The 17,983-nt window shown below is 37.5% G+C and overlaps 1 protein-coding gene across 2 annotated transcripts in view; it reads right to left on the bottom strand.

Moving 5' to 3' along the window:
- Positions 1–17,983, bottom strand: part of camkvl (CaM kinase-like vesicle-associated, like) — a 47,777-nt gene that overhangs the window by 26,859 nt on the left and 2,935 nt on the right. Inside the window, exon 2 of one of the 2 annotated variants that reach the window (XM_044114259.1) lies at positions 535–721. The exons of the other annotated variant lie outside the window; for it this stretch is intronic. The gene's annotated coding sequence lies outside the window, so the exon portion shown is untranslated. The remainder of the gene's footprint in view (positions 1–534; positions 722–17,983) is intronic. 2 annotated transcript variants of the gene reach the window in all.

Genomic DNA, 17,983 nt, shown 5'->3' with positions numbered 1-17,983 from the left:
AAACATGAAACCACTGAATTAAACTGTCGTTTTCTGCTGGGCCACATGCTTGGCTTACAGAGGGGTTTTCTGCAGATGTGCCAGATTAGCTGAAAAGGACAAAGAACTTTCTGACTTTTTGTTAAGGATGCATAAGTCGGTGATCATGCAATAGAAGTGGCTGAATTTGAACATAAATGGTGGAGCGTTTGAATACAGCAGAACCTACACATCACTGTAAAAAAAAAAAGCCTGATTTCTGGGTGCAAAAAAATTATGCCATAATAAATCTTTCCCCTCCTTGCACAAATTTGCACGACTTAATTGATAAACATAAATATCTAGATGGACTGAGGGGGAAATTAAAACTCTTTTGGCATGCATATCCTTTCAGTAACAGCTTCGGGCTCCCTTTGATTTTACAACAGCACTCAGTCTCTTTGGGTAGAGTACATCTCGACTTGCACATATTTGTCCAGTCTTGTTTGCACAAAATGTTCTAAATCTGTACAATTGTGGCAGCATCTCCTGAGAGGACTGCCCTTTTTAGATTACCTCACAGATTTCAGCCCATGTCTGGGCTCCGGCTCGAGGTTTGGTGAAATTTTAATATCATTCTGTAGGAGATATTCTCATGTCGATTTGGATGTATGCTTTGGGTTGTTGTTGTTGTGCAGACCAGGTTCTTCTCAGGTATTACAAGCATTTCATAACTCCTTCCATGTTGATAAAAGTCCTACATCTGTCAATAGAAAAAAAGAAAAGAAGCTTCAAAACAAGACACTGCAACCTCCTCTGTCTCACTGTGAGTTTGGTGCTACTCTGGTAATCTGCTCAAAACACAATTTTTAGAATTCTGGAGAAAAGTTTAATCTATGTTTCATCAAGGCATAGCACAGTTTGCTACATGCTTTTTGGAAAATCTAACCTGAAGTTTATGTTCACAGTCACATCCCCAGTCAAGGAGGAAATACATATGATACCAGCTACATAAAGAATCTACATACCATATATAGATAAATATAAATCAAAGGTGCAAAACGTTCTGAAATAATTTAATCTTGAGATCATCTTTGTACTTTACAAAAACCTCCCACTTTACTGAGGCATACAGAGCCTTTAGATCTTTTACATGGAGGCAGAATAAAACCACTTACTGCTCTATAATGTATCAATGACTTGAAATTCAAGTTCCTTCAGGGAACAGGAGTGGATGCTACTTTTACCAGCCAACTCAATTTCTCTATGTGTTTAGGAGCACTTTTGTTTCCACTTAATCCACTTGTGATGAAAGCTTTCGGTTTCTGTTATAAACACACACACACACACACACACACACACACACACACACACACACACACACACACACACACACGCACACGCACATCAGACACACACACGTTATCCTGTTTAATTCTCTGTCAACACATCCAGACCCAGTTCTGTACCAGCTCACAAGCCACCTTTATTTGGTAGACTTTGTGTGCTCCACACAAACACAAATACGCATGTGCACATTTTTGGACACATGACAAATCTTTTTATTCTCAGTGGAATGAATTAAACCTTATTTCCAAATGTTCATTTGCATATGTGTGTGTGTGTGGGTGGGTGGGTGCACAAGCAAATGCATTTGTGTCCATCTTCATTGATCACGACTCCATTAATTAATTCCTTTTGTGGACGAACATGGCCTTCAGACACACCGCACAGAGTGCCTCTCCAGAAATCCCAGACTTCAATGGAGAGGCTCAATCCACACCTCACTTTGTATGCACACACACACTTACATAAACCAAGTAAGACAAAGTGAAACACGCTCAACCTCTCTGATTCCTTGCTTCTGAATCATTGCAACCCAAACCCCTTTCTTAAGAAACTCCTCACTTTTGCACCATTCCTTTCTTCCCTCCTCAAAACAAGGCCTTGTTTAACTTTTTCTTGCATGTGAAATGTTAATGACTGAGATGGCACACATTACTCACAGCTCAAACGTAATGCACCTGAATGACAGGAATTCCCTAAGTAAACTTTGATTTCTATTCACGCTAACAATGGTCAATAAAAGATTCATTTGGGGCATAAGGATCCATCATGTTGAGGGATAATTGCGCCATCAGCCAAAGAAAGAAAAACTTAAACAAGTTAGACAGAGCTTCACTGAAAGAACTTTTTCTACGTTTAACTTTGTTGTTAACAAAAGTATAGATCAGGTGCTTGAGAGCTTTTTAGACACTATGTGGCTTCAAAATGCCAGTAAATGTGTGATTTCTGTGACTGAGTTATTTAATAGAAAGACATGAGTTTACACAGTCCTGTAATACACAATGAGTAATATAGCACTCCTGTACTTTCCCTTTGCTTACGATAAAAGGTGATTTACATCATGAACTTGAAAACTTGTAAACTACTGTTAAATTTAGCTGGTATTTAACAAAAACAATGGAATCACCCTTTCCTGTAATTCCAGCTGTCTTTTAGTGCATGTCTCTGCCAAGTTTACACATTAAGAGACAATATGACTTGCAAACATAACTGGATCAGGTATCAGAGTAAAGGGGATTGAATATAAATATATTAGGCACTTTGATGCTTCCAAGAAAACCAGCAAACAAAAAATACAACAACATTGCCATAATGCTGATTAATCTAATCATTTTGATCCCTGTTTTTCCCAATTCTGCACCAGTTTGTTTTGATGTATCTTTTAAAATCACAATAAGATGCATTTAGGTTTGTGATTGTAATGTAGCAAAATGTAGATAGAGCCAACAGGTGGGAATGTTTCTGCAAGGCACTCTAAATCTAGTACATCATGCCATTAATTCAATAGATTAATTATAATTTTCTTCTATTTCCTGCAGCTGTCTCGCACATACATAATGATTTCGGTGTGAAGTCAAAGATCATATTTTTTTAAAGATAGCAACCATTCTCATTAGTGTAAGTGCAGTAAGACCTAACTCAGTCTCAGATAAATACAATAATGAGCATGACCTGAGGCACATGAACCTCTTAATACCGTGTGCATGTGCTACGTTAAATCATGTGGTGGCATTGTGGCAGAAAAGGCCAACGGAAAATGAAAATTAGCAGTAGCAGTTGAGATATCTGTTTTTGCTCTTTCAATAAAGGCTTACCTGCCTTTAGGTTGTTAAAAACAATATCCTTTAAATGTGGAATGACTGCTTAATAAACACATTGAGACAAAGGGACAAGTTTGTCCTTTTTTCCAGGCGTTGACAATGTTTTTCACCTGCAGAAAAACACTGACCAGCATATTCACAATTACTAAATACAAAAGAATTTATAGAATTGCTGCCAGACGTAGCAAGCAACACACTCAAGTCACAAACATTTCACAAACAAAAATGTATCTTTTTGTTTTTGCAAAGTTTTTTTTTCTTTTAAAAAGTAGAAGTACAATTTACTCTTTAATAAATGACAAAAAAAAAATTCTTGTGGTAGATATTTATAAAAAAAAATGTCATGAATAAAATTCAGAAATATGTTTAAAACTTATGTTTTATTTGGCTGAACTAAGTACTAAAGTGGCTTCTTGGATTGCAAATGTGGGAGATCTCATGAATGAATGGACGGACGGACTGATGATTGGCTGGAACTTGAGCCTTAAAAAACAAAACACATCAGTACTTTAAGCAACACCACAATATGGACACACTCCTGTGTCATATTTGAATCAAATGGCATATTTACTAGGATGAATGCTCATAAAACTTTAGCATAACATAACCTAACTTACTCATTTCTAAATGAATAATTATTACCACTCTTTTATATTGCCGGTTCCAACCAGGTTGCATAACTGTGTCTAACGTTGGCTTTAAAGTCTTTCGAAGCACTACCTGCATCCCATCGCTGTTGGGAATATTTCTGAATGAAGCCGTATGGAAAATTACCAAAAGGTTGAGCAAAGTTTTAAAGACCGAAGTGTGGCCCACATTTTTAAGAGACCAGCAGAACAGCAACAAACTGAAGATGCTTTACTCAAAGGAGAGTAAGGCACATAAATTATTATGGGGAAAAAGTGATGAGAGAGATGGAAATGAGGCAAGTGGCATCTGGCTGCTGGACAGGATTGAGTCTGGACAGTACCAGTAGAAACATACCAGTACACAAAGGTGTCTTTTAGCACATATAAATGGATAATGTACAGTGGCTCTCAAAGCTGCACGTACATCTGTTAATATTAGATTTTTGTGATGTAAAAAACGAGACTGCAATAAAATATGGTTAAATTTTCTGTGGCAGTTCATATTACTCTTTAAATGTGACTGAAATCAAATGTCTGTGTGAACAATTTACCATCCCAAAGCAACTCAGGAGAAAATGTAGATGTCACACAGCAGCAAGCTGTATTACGGAAGTAATAATGGATGTCGCTGTCTATGGATAGATTTTGAAGCTGTAGAGCAATGGGGACCAGCAGCATTGTCACAAGATCATAACAAGACAAAGAAAGCCAGGATAAAAAAAAAATCACAACTTCAGGTTTACCGAGTCTTTCTTCTTCGGTCTGGTGCAGAGTTATGATGCATGTCTCACTTCAATGAAATAAAACTTGTTGACATGTGAGATGACCGTTTTGACTGCAGGCACTTTGAAAACTATTGGATAAAATCCGATTTAGTACCAGGTGGAAGTGGCACAAATCGGATTTTTTCAGGGGGCGTGAAGAGATCTGATTTGGGCCATTCAGATGAAAAAGTCGTATATACGATGAATATGGGAAAATAAATTAGATTTGCATATTCCTGCTGTCTGAACGCAGCCTGTGATGATTCATTATGATCTTTTTGTTTTGCATCCCACAATTTGGCATTTTGTGCACTTTTTGGAACCTGTGCTTAGCATGTTTACAAAAAAGTAAGTAAATTAAAAAATAATAGTAGTAACTTTACCTTTGAGATGGGTAAGTATATCTCCCTTACCTGATAATTTGTTTGAGTTTTACTATTTTTATTTTGCCCCGTGTGATGAGAGTACAGTCTGTCCTGATTAGTTCAGACTTCACCGGTTGTCTTCACACTCTTGTGTACTAAATGGCAACTTTTTAATTATTTACAAAATCCTACAATTGGACTTCACCTGAAATATGTGCATCTTATTCCCAATACTATGTGACTTGCACCGCAGCCTTCACAATCACACAGAGATGATGTAAGGAAAGGCAAAAGGGGAAGTGAAAGGCAAGTTATTTTGATGAGAGTCACACCTGTTTTTCTGTGTGAGATATTTCCAAGAGCATTTTGGAGAATTTTGAGCAATTATTGCACCAGAGTCCCAGATGCACACAGGCAATCAGCAAGCTTTGACAAAAATCAAGATGAAGAATCTAATTTTCATGACTAAAAGCAAATACTTAAGGCTCATGTAGATACAAAGAGTATTAAAAAAAGGGAAAGCTTATCTTTCATTCTAATTCAATATGTCACACATGTCCCTCATCAAATATGATGAAGGTAGTTCTTTATGTAGGAATGTAAGCATTAGCTAAGGAAATATCACATATATTTTAAAGAATTTGGCAGTTTGTCTTATGAAAAATGAGTCATCCTTAATGCTGAAAAAGTTAAATGTATAGATAGTTGCTCATCAGAGTCTACAAAGTGCTTTAAAAAGGTAAAGCAAGAAAGCTGCAGAAAACAAAAGGAGAAAGTATATTTATTACAGAGGAATTAACCCCTAAAAGAAACTCCTGGGTGAGCCATGAAAGCATTTAAATGTGTGTTAAAGGTGAGAGAGGAACAAGCAAAGTTCCCTGGATTGGAGCAAAAATTTGAAAGCGAGAGAGAGAGAGAAAGAGAGAGAGAGCACGTGTGTCAAACTAAAAGAAACATTCAAAAAAGAAACTTGAATTGAAATGATGATGATGACGTAAAATTTAAAAAAGAAGTAGAAGAGCAAGAAATAAGACAAAGCATGAAAGACTGAAGATGTGGAGACTGTGGGAGAAAAAAAAAAAAAAACTAAGTGAGAATATTTTTGTGAGAAAGCCAGGAGTCTTTGTGTGTGTGTGTGTGCGTGTGTGTGTGTGAGCTGAGAGGAAAAAAAAGAGGTACTTTTGTGAAATATTCAGTGTGATAGAAGACTTAGAGAAGCAAAATCCCTTCCCTGGAGAGATGGCAAAGAGAGGAGGAGCTGAGAAGAGGAGGAAAAGGGATCTGCGATTGAAGTTTTGGATAAGAGTCATAAGGCTGGAGACCATTTCAACAGAGAGGTCTGCTGTGAGGCTTTGTGTGGGACTGTGAGGTCTCTCTCTATTTTTAAACAGTGTGTGGGTATACTGCTCACACCTTATAGGATTGAAGATACCTGTGGAGCCTATCGGAGGTGCACTTATGTGGGTATTTCTCCTTAGATACCTTGCCAACAAAGAAGAACCCAGACTGCAATGTTAAAAAGCACATTTTGGATTTTGTAAAGGGAATAATTTGTAAGTCAGATCAGTAACGGAGGCAGCTCAGTATATGGGACAGATGGTTTTAGTTGTTTGCTATTGACAAAGTCTAATTCCTAAACTCTTAGTTTGTAATGGCAAAGTGAAAATTCTCCTGCTGACTTAAAGGGTGAGAGGCATGGTTGACTCATACCCTGCTCTCTCTAAATGCAGGCTTCGCTTGTTGCTATTTCTGAGATTACAGAAAGAGAGAGGAACGCAACATCTCTGTTATGTGGACAAAGGCATGCCGTGAATTTAGAAGCATATCCATCCTTTATGTCATCAGGAAGCACAACATAGTGCAGATCTGGCTAATGCTGCACTCTAACTTATCCCTTGAACTGGAACACCAGTAATGACATCCACTGATGGAAGTTGCCTCTTTCAGCAGGATAATGCATCCTGCCAAACTGTAAAGGATGCTATAGGATGTGTTGGAGGAAATAATCTGACCTAGTGCATGATGAGAGTCCCTCAGAGGTTCTGCATCTACGTCTCATAGGGTATGAGCTCATATTGGTGACACTGGGGAGATTTACAACTTTTATTGAGCTGCTCTGTGTGTGTGTGTTTTTTTTTGTTGACGTGGTTGACTATAATTTTATTACACCTTCCTCATCCCCAAATATCTTTTCGTCCCCCCCCAGTTCTGACAGCATTTCTCTACAGAATGACTTTTTCTATGGTGCAGCCTCAAAGCAAACAAAAAGGTTGTAGTTTGGAACCATTTTGATCTTACATCAGAAAATAAGGTATGGAATGACAATTTGTGAAAACCCCCCCCAAAAAAACCCAGCTAACAAGCATCCTCAATCCAAACGCAATCACTAACATTTTCATCACTTGATACATGTTCATATTATTATTTATTGACTGTCGAAGAATATCAAATATATTTTGAATTTAACTGAAGATATAACATAATACAATATATAATATACAATAAAATACAATAACTTAAATCTTATTGTATAGACTAGGTCATCAAATCAGTCTGTCAACCACGTTGCCTGTAGGGATTTTTAATGTCCAGCAGGTGTCAGTATTCAGTGACACAGTATCGACACAGTGTCAATACAGTTTTGCTATGGGTCGAAACGCTTCATGAATTTACCCCTCACTAGTAGTCAGGTCTACATAATTTTTATATTGTGAGTTTTAAAAGTGCATAATAAACAAAGAGATTAACTAATTGTTCGGAAGCACAAACCTGTAGCTCCTTTGTCTCCAGCTCTCCCCCTCACACCTGACTGGAAAAGCTGGAGCAGGCCTGAATAACCACTTCAGATGCAGTGATTGGCTGAATCAATCACTGCATTGATTCAATGATTGAATCAATGCAGTGATTCAATCACTGAATCTAATTGCTGGATTAAGGGCCTTCAGATAAATGTTTAGTTCTGTGTCTTATGATGGATGAAATGAAATGTTTTATTGCCAGCCCTTATTTTAATAAATAAAATAAAATGAAAAACTCCAGCCCGGCTAAATTAATTAAATAATAGGGTTTCTTTTCATCAGGTAACATCCCAAATTGTTTCAAAGAATAAGAGAGGATTTGAAAAAACCCCCCAAAGAACTAAGAAATGGACACTGCCCAAAGGCAAAGAAAAGCAAGCTGCAGCTCACCAGGCAGAGGATGCAAATGTGTTAAGATCGATTATTATCTCTCAAATTACAAAATATAAGGGAACCGACTTTTTACTTTCTCAGTATTAAACTCATCCATCCCTTGAGAGGGGAATGCAGAGAGACCAAAGGAAGGAGAAGGAAGGAGCAGAGCTGGAGTATCTGCATCTGCAGAGCGGTCATATTTCACCTGTACCCAACAGAGACCCTGACTTGCATAATCGAATGGGAACATAAAGCCTCATTTATGACCAGCTGCGACAATAAATCCTGATCAGTTCTGACCTCTCAGCACTTCCTCCCTCCTGTTGTGAAGTTTGCTGGAGCTAGCAACAAATGGCTGAAATGTCCACATCTCTGGAACAGATTGATTCTGTCTTTGCGTCTGGAAACAGGTTTTGTGAGGTCTAGCAGCTGTTGCCAAGGCATTTTTGGCATAAATTTGCAACTGTCTGTATTTGCTTATCAAGTGCAGAGCTAAATCTGTGCCTGAAAGGTGTGGACACAGTGCTCCTTCCACTTTCAGTGTTGCGTGATTATTTATAGGAGTTTCCTTTTGAGAGTGTAAAATATGGGAAGGAGAATATTTAAATGAATCACGGCAACTTGTTTACTAGGCTTTGCGCTTTGCACATTGCCAACTGTGCCATTATTTACTGCCAAAAACCACGTTTTAGCTATTGTGTCTAATGTGATGCTTTGAGGGAGATGCGCAGATGTTCCCAACAATAACAGAGAAGAGAATTTCTGAAGTAAAAATGTTTCTATTCAAATAAATTTAGTTGGAATTCCTGAAAAAGTCACTAAGCCAAGGTTGAGTGGGTTTAGTGGTTTATGAAACCTCAGACCAGTTTAAGTACCTTGCATAAGAATTCATGTCCCTTGGATTTTCCACATTTTGCCACGTGACACAAATTTCAATGGGTTTGACCAATACTTGTGAAGTAGAAGGAAAATGAAATATTGTTTATAAAAATGTAAATACTAAAAAGCTGAGTCCTTCTCTCTAAACCAATACTAGCATCTCCTCTCACGTCAACTAGAGCAGCAAGTTTTTTGTGTTGTCTCTCGTCTCTCTGCTGAACATCGAAGAAACCACTATTTTTTTTTTTAAAATTGGCTCACTTCAGTAGGTTTGAACGGATAACATTGAACAGATAATGTCTCCAAACAACAATCTACAAATTTTGCCAAAGAACCTCAATTAGATTTGGGTAAAAAAATTCTTACTAAAACATTTTAACACGTGAAAATACTTTGGACTACAGTGTTCAGTTGCAGCCTTTGCTCAATATTTAGTGTTGCCAGACCCAGTCAAAAAATAGTTATGACTAGAGTGACAGCATGGTGATATTTCTGGAATATAGAGAAGTCACCATTTGTCAAGATATTTAAAAATAAAACAAAGCTGTTCAGTCCAATATGTTCTTGGTTGACAAATGTGATATGACTCACATCACACAACTCTTATGTCTCATAAAGTTTGCCTCTGATTACTGCTTTGGGAAGTCTCTTCATCATGACACCCAACTTGTGAGGGAGGAGACACTGCAAATAATGTCCATCAATAAGGTGCTTTGAGATTTAGTTGCAAGGAAGAGTTGAGGTTAATGCCTGGATCTCCCAGTCTCTGGTTTAAATATCAATGCATAGACATTCTCCTTGTGGAAGTGAGGGATTTATTTTGGTACTCTGGTTTTCCTCCACAATCCAAAAACATAGATGTTAGGTCATAAAGCGACTTTAAGTGTAGATATATGCCCTGCTTATATTAAATAGTGAATTTACAGTAGCACCCTGTTTAACAATTATACCTGGGATAATAGCTGCTAATCCATGTTAACCTTGATGCCCACGTGGTTAGAAAAAAAAAAAAAGAAGAGCAAATTTAGAGTTTATCAAATTAAATCTGATGACTATCAGCATAAGCTGGGAAAAGGTAGGTACTTCATTAGCAAAATGTTTCTTTGTTAGCGGCCACATAAATTTGCGCTGCTCCTGGAACACAGCCGTGGTCATTAGTTTTAAATGAGCTGCTTGTGTCTTGTGTTCACACTCAGAAGCGGACACTCCCACCGGTACCATTTCTGAACTGCAACCAGATGCTAAACTGCCCCAGATAGTATGCAAGCCCTCAAAGATTTCCATCTCAAATCCATCCGTGCATTTGGCAACACCAGTATAAAAAGGAGACACTAGATATTCTCCATCTGGAATACTGATAATGGCATTTTCCCAGGATATGTAATTGCTTGTATATGTGTCCCTTTACACAAACCCTTTCCTCTAGCAAAATGGCTCTGTCATAATTGTTTTCAATTAAAAGGTATTGCGCTGCAGCTGTCTCAGTATGGCTGTTCAGGGGTAAAAGCTAGCAGTAGTTGATAGGTGGAAACTTTGGCAGCCATGGTTGTGATCGGAAGTTGAAGGAGTGATGAAGCAGTAGCTTGTGGGCTCCATCTTTAACAACAGCTTGGGGTGTTATATAAGGAGCAATGCAACTGGGGCTGGTGGAGAACGAACAAGCGATGAGTCCTGATGATAAATATAGGGAAGCAATAAGTGGCAGATTCTTGCCATGCAGTTTATGCCTAATTATATTTTTGCTCCTGTTTTTTTTTTTTTTTTTTTTTTATCTCATCATTTGACAGTAGAACTATTACTTGCAGTAATGTATGAGGATTTTTTGTCAGTTTCAGTTGTGCCCTTTATGTCATTTTCCTGATCTGTAACCTAGCTTTTGTGTGCTGGCCCAGATTCTAGCCCACTTATGGCACTTTTCTGCTGAACTCAATGAAACTTCAAGCCAACTGTACCACAATTTGGCTCTGTTGTGTCTGCGTAGCTATGAGGAAATGCCCCAACTAACAGGTGAAGAGACTTGCGCATAAAATTAGGCCAGGCTGTGTATGTCAGGACTGGGCTGCTTGGCCTCCAGAGGGCTGTTTGAAGGCAGAAGAAAAAAACAACCATTCTTGCTTCATTCTCTTCCCTGGCTGCTTCAAAACGCCACTGCAGCTGTCTAATGACAGAGATAAATAAGAAGTGGGAGAGAAGGGCACAACTGAGACACTCTCACCGAGGTGAGAGATACCCAAAGACGAAAGGAAGAGATGGAACCAAGAGTTGTAAAAACAAATAATTTTTTTTTAGGAAGGTATAAAAAAAGGAGAAAATAATTAAAAGATGTGGGCAAAGACACAAGGAGTGGTAATGAATGCCATTTTAATGAAGAACTCTTTCTCTCTCCTTTCTCCTCTGCCTCTGATCTCTTTTCTTTCTATCTCCTCTTTTTCTTTCGTCTCTTCCCTCTCTTTTCTATAACGCAGGAAGACCCTGGGGATGGGATAGCTCATTAGTAATTTACGCCCTCTCCCCACAGATGTATTTTCAATGTCTTGAATGCTGCTTAATTAAGCATCGTACAACAAAGTGCATAAAACAATTTTCTTGTACATGAATGATAAAGAGGCTTCAAAGGTCCTTGCTTTTTCATTTGCCTTTTTCTCAGCATTCCACTTTTTCAGACTTTTGAACTGAGGTCAAAGAGAGCAGACAATGGCTACGCTCTCTTGTTTGTAGATGAGATACGGAGCCATCGCCAAAAGTGAAATGAATACAAAATGAATAATGAGAGATAAGAATACTTTTGAGCATACAGCCCAAAACTGACCGTTTTATTGAAACTTTTGCCGGCTGTGCGGAACGCAGTCTTTGTTCCACTTTATACAATGTGGAACAAAGTGGAAATTTTCATAGTCTTCTATGATTTTGTTTTTCCTTACTTCTAAATTTCCTTTGTCTTAACTTTTGTTTTTCACTGTTATTTATTAGAATTTATTTTCAGCTCCTGTGTGTCTTCTAATCTTGTGGTTCTTTGTGTATTTTTCTCCAAGTTTCATAAGTTTGTTAAGTAAATAGTAACATTTTTTGAACCAACATCCTTCTGCCTCTTCTGCATTTAGATCTTGTTCAAACTGTTCTGTGGCAGAACGATCCTTGCATTGTTAGTGTTTTTTTATTTTATTTTATAAACACCACATTGTGACCTTTCTTTTCTAGAATTATTTTGTCTTCTAAATAAACATTTTGTTTGCATGGAAATGCTGGAGGAAGAATAGCTTTTTGGCACAACACTACCCAACACAGCTCACTTTAAATTGCCGTAAATTGTTGAATTTATCCAGGCTCACACCAATGAGCATGTAATGATTTTTGCAGAACCATTTCACTGTGGGCCAGTGACTTTATGAGGACTTCATGAGTTTAATTTCTCCTCCGGCTGTGTTACTGCTTGTTTTGGTTTACATGCCAGTTTGAGTGCTTTTAGTTCTATAGTTTCATAATTTGTCAACAGTTTCTTGCACTACGGTAGCAAACTAAATAAAAGTTCAGCTGCTTGTGTTTTGACAGTGTTGCTGTGACTGATTTGGTTCATGTGTAATAAAAATAAAATTAGAAAGTGTGGAATATTTCCTATGCAATCCAGAAGTAACCTCAACTTGTACTTCTGCAGCTCTCAATAACAATATGACTTGCATATTGATGTAATGGTTGATAATCATCTAAGCACTTTGTCATTAGTTCAAAACCTAATAACTGATAATGAATTATAGAGATGCACTTTTCAAGCTTTCCAATGTACTAGAGCTTTGTTAATATAGATGTAACAGTTTTCATTCCATCAAAAAAATTAAAGCAAATAAACAACTATGCAGAATTATATTATGTCCTTAACCTTTATAGGTGATTATAGCCCAGAGTTGTGTAATGTATGTAATATGCCATGGGGGAAATAGGAACAAGTCACAAGGGAACAAACAGAGACAACAAAGAAAAAAAAACCACACCAATATCTTAAAAAAATTGTGATTTTTGTTTTTCTGCAAAATATAGTTTGAAGTGAAGGGTGGGGAAATGCAAAGGTGGTTTTTGTTAGCTTCAGTCAATAATCCCTGCAGAGCATGTCTACATAAACATGTACTTCCTAGTTAGGTTTCTGTTATTGAACGAAGCTGAAATTGTTACTCAAGTATTGAACAGTGGCTGTCATAGAGCATCGCCATAGCAGAACGTCTCCACAGAGGCTGGAGGCGACACCAATCATTCAAATTCTGAATCAGAACACGATGGAGAGGAAGAGTTTGACAATAGTGACTTCATTACAAAACATTTCAAGTTTCCAGTTAAAGTTAGCTGAAGATGAAGAATGCTTTGGACTTTTGCCAAAAGAGCTGTAACACAACATATCAGAAGCTATCAACACTATAACATCTGAAGAAGACAAAAACACTTACATGGAGAAAATCCACTACTTTCCTTGTAAATGCGACAAGTGGAGAAAAGATAGGTTTCCACTTGAGACACTGTCATGCAGCTGCAAGAGCTCCAGAGTTCACATATAACGTATGGAACACTGTGTCATGTAAGTATGCATGTATGTATGTATGTATGTATGTATGTATGTATGTATAATTAGGTAAGAGGAAATATTTTGAGCATCATAGATAAGAACTGATTCTGGCTTCTGGTCATGCACCTCTAGTAATTTGTCCTTCAACATATGCAAGTATACAATAAAGCAGCCAGCTAAAGATTTTGCTGAACAGATTTAATCTTCAAGCACCTTGCATTTTTCATCTCAGCAAGTTATCTACTGTCACTGAGGCCCATCCTTATGCCCATGAAAAAGCAGAATAAAAATAAAATCGATATGGTAGTCCATCAAGCAGAAAATAAACCTAGAAATCCCAGAGCAAGAGAGCTTGGTTCAAATGAGTGCCCACCCAGTCTTGCACTTTTCATACTTTTACAGTACCCAATGTCTTTGAAACAAAACAGAGTCCCTTACTGCTGAATATTTTGGAAGGACTCTTATGTTGACATCATAAGAGTCAACAGCCCGAAAGAGTCAACTAAATTCAATTATGGGAGATTTGATATATATATATATATATATATATATATATATATATATATATATATATATATATATATATATATATATATATATATATATATATATATATATATTCGTCTAATTCATGAATACCTAACTTTAATGGAAATAAATACATGCTGGCTATTCAGAACACAAAGTAACTGTTTTTACAAAGAGGGAAGGATAATGGCTAAAAGGGCAAAGACATACACCAGCACAATCTATTGTTATGCTCAAAGTATAATTACTGGTTTTTTTTTTAATTTACAATTCAACTCCATCATTTTGCTTCTGACAACATTTACGCACACTTCTGAGGAAAAACTGATTTAATAGACCAAGACGTGATCTCTGAATGTCTGGATGTGGCGTGTAATTTAAAGTGCTCTGAGTGGTCAACAAGTCTAAAAGTGAACTTCATGAATGTTTTCCTTTAGACATGCAGCCCATTAGCAGTCGCCAGCATTACCACTTCCATTTGCAATGCTGATGCTGATGATTTGAATCTCAGTAAAAATGTGACATCCCTTATTATTTTCTGAGCCATCACACACACAAAATGATACCAGCTATTATCAAATTCTGTCTGATATGCATGTGCATTCTATAAATATTAATAACATGAAGGGCATGTGTGAGAATTGGGAAATTAAATTGAAACAATCTCAATGCTGGCAGGAGATAAGGATGTAAAGGTGTAAAGTATGTAAAGGATGCATGTTTGTATGTGGAAGCCAGGGGGGGGGGGGATTTGTTGCCATCCTTGTGCTCACATTCATACTATTTGTAGGTCAACTGCAACATAGCGTCCTACTTAGATGCTTTCTCTAGTTTACACTTCAGCCAAATCAAACAGCTATAATGAACTGATTTGTCAGCCGTCTATTGAAAATAGAAAAGGAGGAGCGGTCCAAGCAACTGCTCATCAAGGAAGCAACTGTGCTTTTGGGACCAGAGGGTCTTTGAGTGAAACATTTTCCAGCGTCTGGTGCCTCATACGGTTTTCCATAAAAAAGACTTGGCAATCCTCCACTAATTTCTACATACACTCATCCCCAAAGTTAGTAGGTTCACCGGTTTAATTGCATGTTTTAACATGAATAGATAATCAACAAATCATATGGCACCAGCAACGGCAGTTTCATAAGTTCAATTCAAGCATCAGCATGGGAAAGAACAAGGATACAAGTGACTATGAACATGTCATGATTGTTGCTGGCAAAGTATTTCATAATCTGCTGATCTACTGGAATTATTCTGCACATCCACCTCAAAAAGGTCAAAAAAGAGAGAATGTCCATTGAGCCACAGTCAGAGTGTGAATGAAAATCCTTTTCAAGGTGTCAATGGATAGATTGGTTTAGCAGGATAAAAAGCCAACAGAAACTCAAAAAGCACTCATTACAACCAATGTGTACCGGATTAGAGCTTTCATTGCAGAACACATCAAACCTTATGATAGATGAGCCACAGCAGCAGAACACCACACAAGAAACCAAGGCGAGAAACAGAACCTCGTCAAAACTGGACAAGAACATAGTAGAAAAACAAAAACATTCATGGGCCTCTGAGGAATGTTCCCAACGCTTGATTGACTCTGTGCTATTGCTAATTAAGTCAGTTCTCAACGTAAAATTGGGTCCAACATGAAACAAGTAAAGTGCTGGTACCTAATCATGGGTCTGTTCAGTCTATAGCAGACTGGACAAAGCTGTTTATCACAAAGAGTGCTCTGTCATTCAAACAATCGAAAACACTTGGAAACATAACCTGGACCTTAGAATGCCAGTGACCATGTAAACAAAACAAAATCTGAGTCAGAGCCAGACGTGGAGAGCATGGTTTTCTATACAAATATAAAGTAAAAAGTGAGAAAAAAGATCAGAATACATAGTCCAATCATCAATAATGAAGTATAGTGAAATAGGATAAAGTTTTTCCAGAAAGGAAATTATTTTTTGGTTTAGAAATTCAGTTATACAGCTACATCATTAGCTCGATAGTAGGCTGCTGGCCAGCCAGTTAGCTGGCTACTGTGATGTCTGAACACACAAGAGCACTTTTTGGGATGGGGTAATACAGGTCAAGACCTGACGAAGATGTAAATATAACCCATATGTATGTGGCAAAATCTTTACGCTGGGAAATATATGTTGGTCAGAGCCCTAGAAAAGGAACAATGTCTGGAGATTGGCCGGACTTCTCTATGATCAAGCCAAGATTTCCTCGTGATGCAGTTGTGCTGACTTCGGCTGCAGTCTGCAAAAATATCTTCACTGTTCAACCAAAGTCCAGCCTGCAGCGGTTTTAGTCCTGAAGCATCACAACATCAGCATCTTTAATACACCACACTACCTACCCAGGTAAAGAAATAGATGCATGGGCAAACAGAAAAATGGATGGATAGAAAGAGAAAATAACATTAGGAGGACTGTAAATGACACGGGGCTCAGCTGGAGGATTGAGGGAGCAGCTGACTTGAGTGTGGCTGGGTGCAGGAAGGCAGCAGATGAGCAAGGAGGGCAGGACATGAGATACCTCTGGCACCAAGCTCAGTTATGAGGAAAAAGGAAAACAAAAACATATGCTGTGTGTGCACTTTGTCCAGAAGCTTGTTGTTATATAACTGTAGCATGTGTGTGTGTGTGTGTGTGTGCGCGCGTGCGGGGTTGCGTGTGTGCGTGTGTGTGAAAAAAGGCAAATTCTGGCTGTTATGTGTTGGCATTTCTTGCCCAGCTAAACCAGTTTTTGCCTCACACGCTGACAAATTTTTTTTTTTTTTTTTAAAAAGAAGATAAAAGTGTTTCCTCTATGCTGTCTGTTCTACATTAAGATCATTGTAGGCCACCAAATGTGGCCTACACTGAGCAAACACTGCGTCACATTACACAGATGTTTCAAAGAGTCATGCTGATGGACAGAAGCACCTCCTAATCTCCTACAACCATCTGTAACCTGTGCTGGCTGCTGTGATGGTGAACCACTGTAACTGCGAACGTGTTGGTTGCACACTGTAGCAAGAAAACATTTACACAAGAATAAAACAAGGATTTTTGACTCTATTATTTCCATTTATCATACCCTGGCATTTAAACACGTTACACCTGTCTGCACACAGATGATTTGAAGCTTATTTTATGATGATACATGTAATATATCAAAGAGACAACAAGAGCTGAATGGCTGGATGTAGTAGCACAAGGACATAGGGTGGAATGATATCTTCATGGTATAACAACCTTCAGAAAAAACACCACTTTGTCATGGTTATTGTTTTAAATGTAAAAGTAAAGAAATGCATAACATGATTTAATTCAAAATAGAGGGCAACGGTTAATAATTTTGAAGGTTTTAAAAAAATATTACAGTTATGTTGTCATCCATATAATGTATTTATTATTTTATTAATTATTACATAGACTTTGGCAGAAATAATAATATCAACATTTGCTGGTTCATTCGTTGCCCTTTGTGCTGAGGTAACACTTTTTGTGGTTTGACTACAGAGTTCAACTAATGTTACCGAGTGTTACCAATAGGTGGCGCTCCTTTAGTTTCCACGCCATGACTGCCCATCTTTTTTACAATGTGAAGTATTTCCATTTTGCAGGATGTGCACTTTCTGTGGCATTTTCATTATTTTACACTGTAAGATGATGTAATGGAAAAATGTGATCTTATATCTTGCATATTTTTATATTGGCAACTGGACAATATAAAAGCTTATCAAGTAAACCTATTAAATTTGAGTTTAACTCCAAATGTCACAAACGTTGTGTTTAGTCATTAAATTAACTTTGGCTTAAAGTCAGGACTAGGTAAGGAACTCACTTAGAATAATATTTTAAAATGATCTATGCGTCCATTGACTTTTGTAATAAACAAACTAAAAGATCTGCTTCAACATTAGTACCTGCAAAACTTTCTATAATATTTAAGTGTCACCTGAAAATCAGCATGATATGACAGAA

The sequence above is a fragment of the Gambusia affinis genome, linkage group LG01, assembly GCF_019740435.1.
Source record: "Gambusia affinis linkage group LG01, SWU_Gaff_1.0, whole genome shotgun sequence".
Lineage (NCBI taxonomy): Eukaryota > Metazoa > Chordata > Actinopteri > Cyprinodontiformes > Poeciliidae > Gambusia > Gambusia affinis.
The sequence above is the reverse complement of the archived record's forward strand: the minus strand, read 5'-3'. Positions and strand labels throughout refer to the sequence as shown.